Source organism: Argentina silus (assembly GCF_951799395.1).
Source record: "Argentina silus genome assembly, chromosome: 3".
In the NCBI taxonomy this organism is placed as follows: Eukaryota; Metazoa; Chordata; class Actinopteri; order Argentiniformes; family Argentinidae; genus Argentina; species Argentina silus.
The window spans coordinates 8844702-8852201 of NC_139657.1; the positions used below are offsets into that span (position 1 = coordinate 8844702).

General features: G+C 46.0%; 1 protein-coding gene across 1 annotated transcript in view; it reads right to left on the reverse strand.

Annotated features, from left to right (window-relative positions):
- Positions 1-7500, reverse strand: part of sema3d (sema domain, immunoglobulin domain (Ig), short basic domain, secreted, (semaphorin) 3D) — a gene marked incomplete at its 3' end in the record, with an annotated part of 65010 nt that overhangs the window by 57112 nt on the left and 398 nt on the right. The window lies entirely within an intron of this gene.

Consider the following 7500-nt stretch of genomic DNA (forward strand, 5'->3'; position numbering starts at 1 on the left):
GAAAGCAACATTCTTCCCGCTGATTTGGGGAGCTGAACGTGTCAAAATACAGGAGACGACAAAAACTCGACACCGCAAGACAAGACAACCTGTCTGTGCCGCTTGTCAGGAGAGAACTCAGTCAACATGTTCAGACATCAACCCTTCACTAAACGTACAGTATTGTACATACCAAGAGTTCAGCAGGGGCACTGAATGGAATGCATCCCCATATGGTTTTGAGAGACATGGTATCACCCCCCTCACTAATGTTGGCAGAGAAAAGTCAGGGCCTAGGAGACAGACTCACACACACACTCCTTGTACCCCTAAACTGAGGAGGATTAGGACCGGATAAACAAGACTGATGTTTATTTGGACTAACCAGTTTGAGAATCCCTGAGGGGTTACTAAGCACAGATAACAACTTGGACTGGGATGGATAATGTATCAGGAAAGATGTTGGTGGTGGTGGTGGTGGGGGTGGTGATGGTGGTGGTGGTCTGTGTGTGTGTGTGTGTGTGTGTGTGTGTGTGTGTGTGTGTGTGTGTGTGTGTGTGTGTGTGTGTATGTGCGTGTGTGCATGCGTGCGTGTGTGTGTGTGTGTGTGTGTGTGTGTGTGTGTGTGTGTGTGTGTGTGTGTGTGTGTGTGTGTGTGTGTGTGTGTGTGCGTGCGTGTGTGTGTGTGCGTGTGTGTGTGTGTGTGTGTGCGTGTGTTTGTCCATGCATTTGTGTGCGGGCGGGCGGGCGTGAGAGGGAGTGAGAGAGTGATGGTGGTAGTGGGGGTCTTCCTCCCTCATCACAAGAGGAGAGTGATGACTTGATCTAGCCCATGCGAGTGAAAGTTCATGTAATGTATCTCTTTTTCACCCCTGAACTCCCACATCTATCAGCGACATAGCCTCTGTAGTAGGTGCTCTGAAGAATGGACTCCTCACAAAGGAGGAAGCTCAAGTGTTATAAGAGGACCAGCAACAACACACTCCATCAGCTCTGACGCTGACGGGAGCCGTAGATAGGAGCTCACAGTGAACGGGGTCGCCAGCGGTGGGCTGTCATTGTGCTGCAGTGGGAAACTACTTGAGTGAGTTGATAAGGAAGAGAAGGTGAGAGAAAGTAGTGGGGAGAGAGAGAGAGAGAGAGAGAAGGGGGAGGGGGGGGTGAGAGAGAGAGAGAAAAGGGGGAGGGGGTGAGAGATAAAAAGAGAGAGAAAGAGAGAAGAGGGAGGAGGTGAGAGAAAAGAGAGAGAGAGAGAGAGAGAGAGGGAGAGAAAGAGAGAGAGAGACACACACACACACACACACACACACACACACACACACACACACAGATCTGTTGGCCCATCCAGTGCCATGCTGTGTGGGTTAAACTAACATCCATGTTTCCGGCAGGCTACAGTGGGTGTTATCTTTGGCAGCTAGGGCGGCACACGGTGCAGGGGGTGATGGGAAATGATCCTGATGGTGATGGTGACAGATCCACAGCTAGTGGTCCACACGGTACTGGAATCATGTCTGTGTCTCCAAGATAGAGTCATGGAGTTGATGTTTTGATGTCTCATCAAAAATACATCTGATAATGACATTCCCAAATGTGTCTTTGCTTTGTGAGCCGCTATCAATTACACACACACACACACACACACACACAAAAAAAGAGATTGTTTTTTGGAGCAACACCCCACTTTTTCACCATGATCAAAAGGAGACTGGCCGCGAACCACCAACGGGTGCCAAATTCCAACCAAACAAACAACCGCGATATCAGTAACTGTTGTCATAGCATTCGGATAACGGTCATAACTCCAGCATAGTCTACCTGAGGAACATTCCCTGTAAATTGTGTTACTTGCCCGGGGGTGGAATTTCCATGGAAAAGACCACCCTTAATGAGGCATTAGCTACTCCTGAGGTATCCCGTAAGTATGCCATTATCAAATCTCTCCATCTCCACAGGACAGAGTGCATTAGATCTGCTATTTCTCTCTGTTCCCCCCTGACCGCAGGGGCTGGCATGATAACATACATGTAGGTAATTGTTTCGAGCTCTCAGGACATTTTGGCTGTTTTTCTTGGCCAGAGTCAATCATCTTCTTTTTTTTTCACTTTAAGAAAGCATGCTCTGTCCCCTGTGTGTCTGTGTGAGTTCACGTCTACCAGGGAAAAATACGAAACTGCCACTACGTTCTGTTAGTACAATACACAAAATAAAACATATATGAGGAGCGTGTAAATTGTCTCTGTACGCTATTACTCCGGTTATGAAGGACGGTAAAGAAGGAACCATAACAGTGTTGAGCCGGCGTGGGACTGTGAGAACTTCTCACCGATCTCCTCACAGTCAGCCTCTGTGCTGTCATCTGTTGATGTCACAGCAGTCGATAGTTATTTCTTCAATCATAAAAACAGCTCCTGTTGACTTAAGCTAACCGCTGTCTGTTCAGACGTATTCATGACTGCTCCGCTTGTGTTTATTTTGAAATATCTCCACTGTTATTAGTCTGACCTCTCGTGACCTCTCGTAAAGCCAGCCCTGCGTAGGTAATGTAGTATGTTTAGATGAACTTGGTTGTTCTGGGCTACTCTATCGGAAAGCGGCCATTTTAATTGTTGATGAGTGACAGGGAGAGGAAGGCTTGATGTTAAGAGGTCACTTACTAGGTCTGTCAGTTCTCTTGGTCATATCTTATTGCTTCTATATCAGTACGTCTCTCAGGATGTTTAGGGTTACTCTCACACACACACACACATACACACACACACACACACACACACACACACACGTACACACACACACACACACACACACATACACACACACACACACACACACACACACACGTACACATGCACGCACGCACACACACACACACACACACACACACACACACACACACACACACACGCACACGCACACGCACACACACACACACACGCACACAAACACAGAGTAAGTAAACAGATCTGAAATACACAGCATCTCTATAGGAATGTAACGTTACTCTGGGCAAAGAGCAGAATGCTAAAAGTTTGTAATATGATGTTAAATATTTTTGGTAGCATGTATTATACTGTATCAGAGTTGCCCACTTGCATTCTGAAGTCTGAATGTCGTTTATTCAACCAAACAATAAACTCCGTTTAACAGATTACCCTTAACTTTAATTTATTGCATCGATTTTCCCCTTACCGGCAGTCATTTAGATCTGACCATCGATCTCCGCAGCAGACAGAAACAGCATGATGTACGATACCGGGATAAAGCTTTGAAGTTGAAACTGTTATCAAGCCTTAGCCTCCCTCATGAATAAATCAACGTGTGCCAAAACATAAATGAGGTCAGGATATCCAATACCCCCACCATGACCAGGGTAGTACAGTGTGATCGTCTGATCCTGTGCCGTTAGGAAAAGCTACAGTCCCTCTACTGATTTACCTCCCTAATAAATCCTATACATCACCCTGCCAAAACCTGCCTGGTCAAAGAGTGGTGAAAAAAACAGCTATGTGGTCTAACTCTGGCCCGAACGGGGTTTGGCTGGGGGGACTTTTCAATGGAAACATTCAATCCCATTATCATAAGAACCTCAGGTAACAACACATAGCTGAAATCCACACATGAACTGTCCTTGAGATCGTAATGCATACAAAACAACACAGGACAAGGTTCCAAAGAGATGATATGAGGGCAGAATTCCTCCCGTTGTTCAGCCACGGTAGGTAAGCCCTCCAAGGGGGAAACAAGCGGAACGGTATCAGGTTCCAACCCTGAGGTTCCACTCTGCATTCTGGTCGAGCTCTGAGCGGTTATCTGAAAACGGTGGTAAGACAATACTTTCCACCAGTAGTTATTCAGTGGTAAGAGAAGCCGCAAGGCTGGGATAATTAGTCTTGTGCTGCCTTCGTGAGAGCACCGCTCAATGTTTAATGTCTTTATTTAATCCTCTATTCTCTATGAATAGGAGAGCCCTCAGGTCTCCTGCCTGTGTGTGTGTGTGTGTGTGTGTGTGTGTGTGTGTGTGTGTGTGTGTGTGTGTGTGTGTGTGTGTGTGTGTGTGTGTGTGTGTGTGTGTGCGTGCGTGCGTGCGTGCGTGCGTGCGTGCGTGCGTGTGTGTGTGTGTGTGTGTGTGTGTGTGTGACAGGTCTGCTGTCATATAGAAACAGACAAGTGATACTGGAGCTGGGCCTTTAAGTCTGCTGCTCAATGGGGCGGAATGTTCATAGACTTGCAGATAGAAACTTGGCACATCGATTTGCCACAACTATCTATTCTGCACGGTAAAAAGGTGTGTCTTTCAGACAGTACAGTCATTTGCACCTGTCTTGTTATATTAATACCATATTAATTAGAGTATTAGATTAATTATACTGTATGATATACTATATAGCTTAACCCTAGTTATACTGGTATGGATCCACGCTGTGATATGGATTTTGACTCAATATCTCAATACAGGTTTTGCTTCTCTCTTTGTGCAGATTGTGTTTCACCATGAATATACAACTCACTATATACGACATGCAAAGGTTGGCTCTCATCTGTAAAATTAGCAGTTTTCCATACAAGCGAAATAGGATTATTACTTGAATTATTAAGAAACGATCAAAAATGTCGTGATATATTCATATATCGCCCAGCCCTAACCCAGATCACAAATAACAGGTAACCACCTGGATAGGTGAACTGATAGCAACAACAAGGCAGATAACTCTACCATCCTGTGTGTGTGTGTGTGTGTGTGTGTGTGTGTGTGTGTGTGTGTGTGTGTGTGTGTGTGTGTGTGTGCGTGTGTGAGTAACCCTAAACATCCTGAGAGACACACTGCTATAGGAGCAATAAGGCATGACAAAGGCAACTGACAGACCTAAGTGATCTCTTAACATCAGCCCCTGTGGCCTTCCTCTCCCTGTCACTCATCAACAATTAAAAATGGCCGCTTTCCCTCTCAGAGCGGCCGAGAACTCTGCTGTTCTTTAGGCTATACTCTGGTTCTCAACAGGTCGAGTGAGCCGACCATCTGGAATTAAACCGAGCCAGACTTTCTGTGGCACCTGGGTGTTGTGGACTCTTAGTACACAAGCAGGACCAGGTGCCCCTCTCAGCCAGAACAGCGGGAATCTGCAAACCTAACCATATAAGGCTGGTAAGCTCCATACACAGATGTCTTCAAACACTTTCCACCCAAAACCAGGGGAGTTTTTGAGAGAGCGTGCTTTCAGCTTGGTCCAGGAAAAGGTTCAGGCATAAAACCCATGACGCAGTCACACCGCTCAGGAATGGAGCTGACAGCCATTGAAAACACAGCAGAATATGAACGTATGCTGATGGATCTACGGTGATGTTGAATCAACAGAGGCATATTAGACAGAAACGAAAATGAAAACACAGCACGGTTTGGATGGATAATGGTCGAAATATGTTTAGGGAGAAAATAAATACAATATTTCGTTTCGAAACTCCACAAAGGGGTATTCATCTCCACACAAAGCGTAGAGCATCGAATTACATAATCTGAAAACCAACTGTCCACATTTTACAGTCTCTCTGTCCATGACAGAAAGACAGCCAGCACTCACAGGCGTAGCAGTTATTCTGATTCATTTCAGAACGAAACAACCTGAAGGATGTTTTCTTTCAACCACGGTTTTCGCCATCCGTCTCACCGCTTCGAACGGTTAGATACAGTAGAGGCTCTTTCAACGGCAGATGTGTGTATCTATCAGTGGGTTTCTGATTCCACCACCACCAGCCCTGTGCACCCCCCCCCCACCCCCCTGCCCCCACCCTGCCCCTACCCCTACCCCTGCCTGTGTCTGTGCATACACTCGTGAGCATTAACCATGTCTGACACCACATCAGTGAGGTAATGATTGGATAGTGTTTAAAGAGCACAATCAGAGGAGGTTTTTCCTCTGTTGTCTTTCCGAGGCGAGGCGGCAGAAATTAGACACTATTTATTTACCCATGTCACTCTGACAGGAACGACTGGACTACTGCCAGAGAGAGCAGGCCGGGAAAAAAAAAATCACAATCCACAAACCACTCGAAATCTCTATTTTTTCTCCCCCCCCCTTTCTCTCTTTCCCTCTCCATCTCTCTTTCCCTCTCTCTCTCTCTCTCCCTCTCTGCCTCTCTCTCTCTCTCCCTCTCTCTGTCTTTCCCTCTCTATCTCTCTCTCTCTTTCCCTCTCCATCTCTCTTTCCCTCTCTCTCCCTCTCCATCTCTCTCTCCCCCCCTCTCTCTCTCTCTCTCCATCTCTCTCTCTCTCTCTCTCTCCATCTCTCTCTCTCTTTCCCTCTCCATCTCTCTTTCCCTCTCCCTCCCTCTCTTTCCCTCTCTCTCCATCTCTCTCTCTCTCTCTCTCTTTCCCTCTCCATCTCTCTCTCTCTCTCTCTCTCTCTCTCTCTCACCCTCACCACCCCTCCTGCTCCCTAAGCTCCTGGCGGGGTGTTAGATAAACCTCAGGCAGAGCTGTCAGGATGGAAGGAGCTGTGTGAGGTAGGCTGTAGGTGGGAGCAGGGTGGCTAAAATAACTACACTCCATCCAGGACACTCATGACTGACTGAGTGCTTCTCCTGAATGTATACACTCTGCCTGTGTGCGTGTGTGTGTGTGTGTGTGTGTGTGTGTGTGTGTGTGTGTGTGTGTGTGTGTGTGTGTGTGTGTGTGTGTGTGTGTGTGTGTGTGTGAGAAATAGGTATTACTGGCTGAGAGTATTATGATTTTTACTGTGCAAGCACACATGGGAAAGCCACTAAATTAACAAAGATACCTAATGGCAACTCTCTAACACACACAAATACATGCATACATACACACACACACACACTCACATATACAAACACACACACACATACACACACACTCACACACAGGCATACACACACACACACACACACGCACATACATACAGAACAGTACACAACACATCGTCTCAGAACCTACACTATTGGCACCAGGGTGAGAAAAGTGCAGGGAAGAGGAGAAGAGGGTTTACAACTGTCAGAAGACCGACAGAATGTCTTCATTCCAAACCCCTCAGTAACGTTTCTTCACTTCATCACATACTTGGCAGAGAAACTAACTACTAGCTACTCCCCCTGTCAACGCTCCACAGGAGATGAAAATATTTGCTATTTCATTAAATTACTTACCAGATCAAATGTATAGTTACAGTATTTATGTGTTGTGTGATACATGGGGTAAGATAAGGCAGCTCTGTATATCATCCCCTGGTGACAGAAATATGCACCAGCCCTATTCATCAAGACTTGGCACACAACATGCAATGTGTCTTCTGATGTGAACGATCCACCTATCAAAGACATACTACCAAAGATATACATCTAAAGACCCAATCAAAAGGGTTTCCATGTCTATATCATAGTTTTGTTATATAAAAACACGTATTTGTAATCTACTTGTGTTCACCTTGTTGGAATAGCGAGATGCCAAGAGCCCTGTTGAATACACTGGAGATAAGATTGATTTGGAAAAAACTCTATGATCATTCATAACAA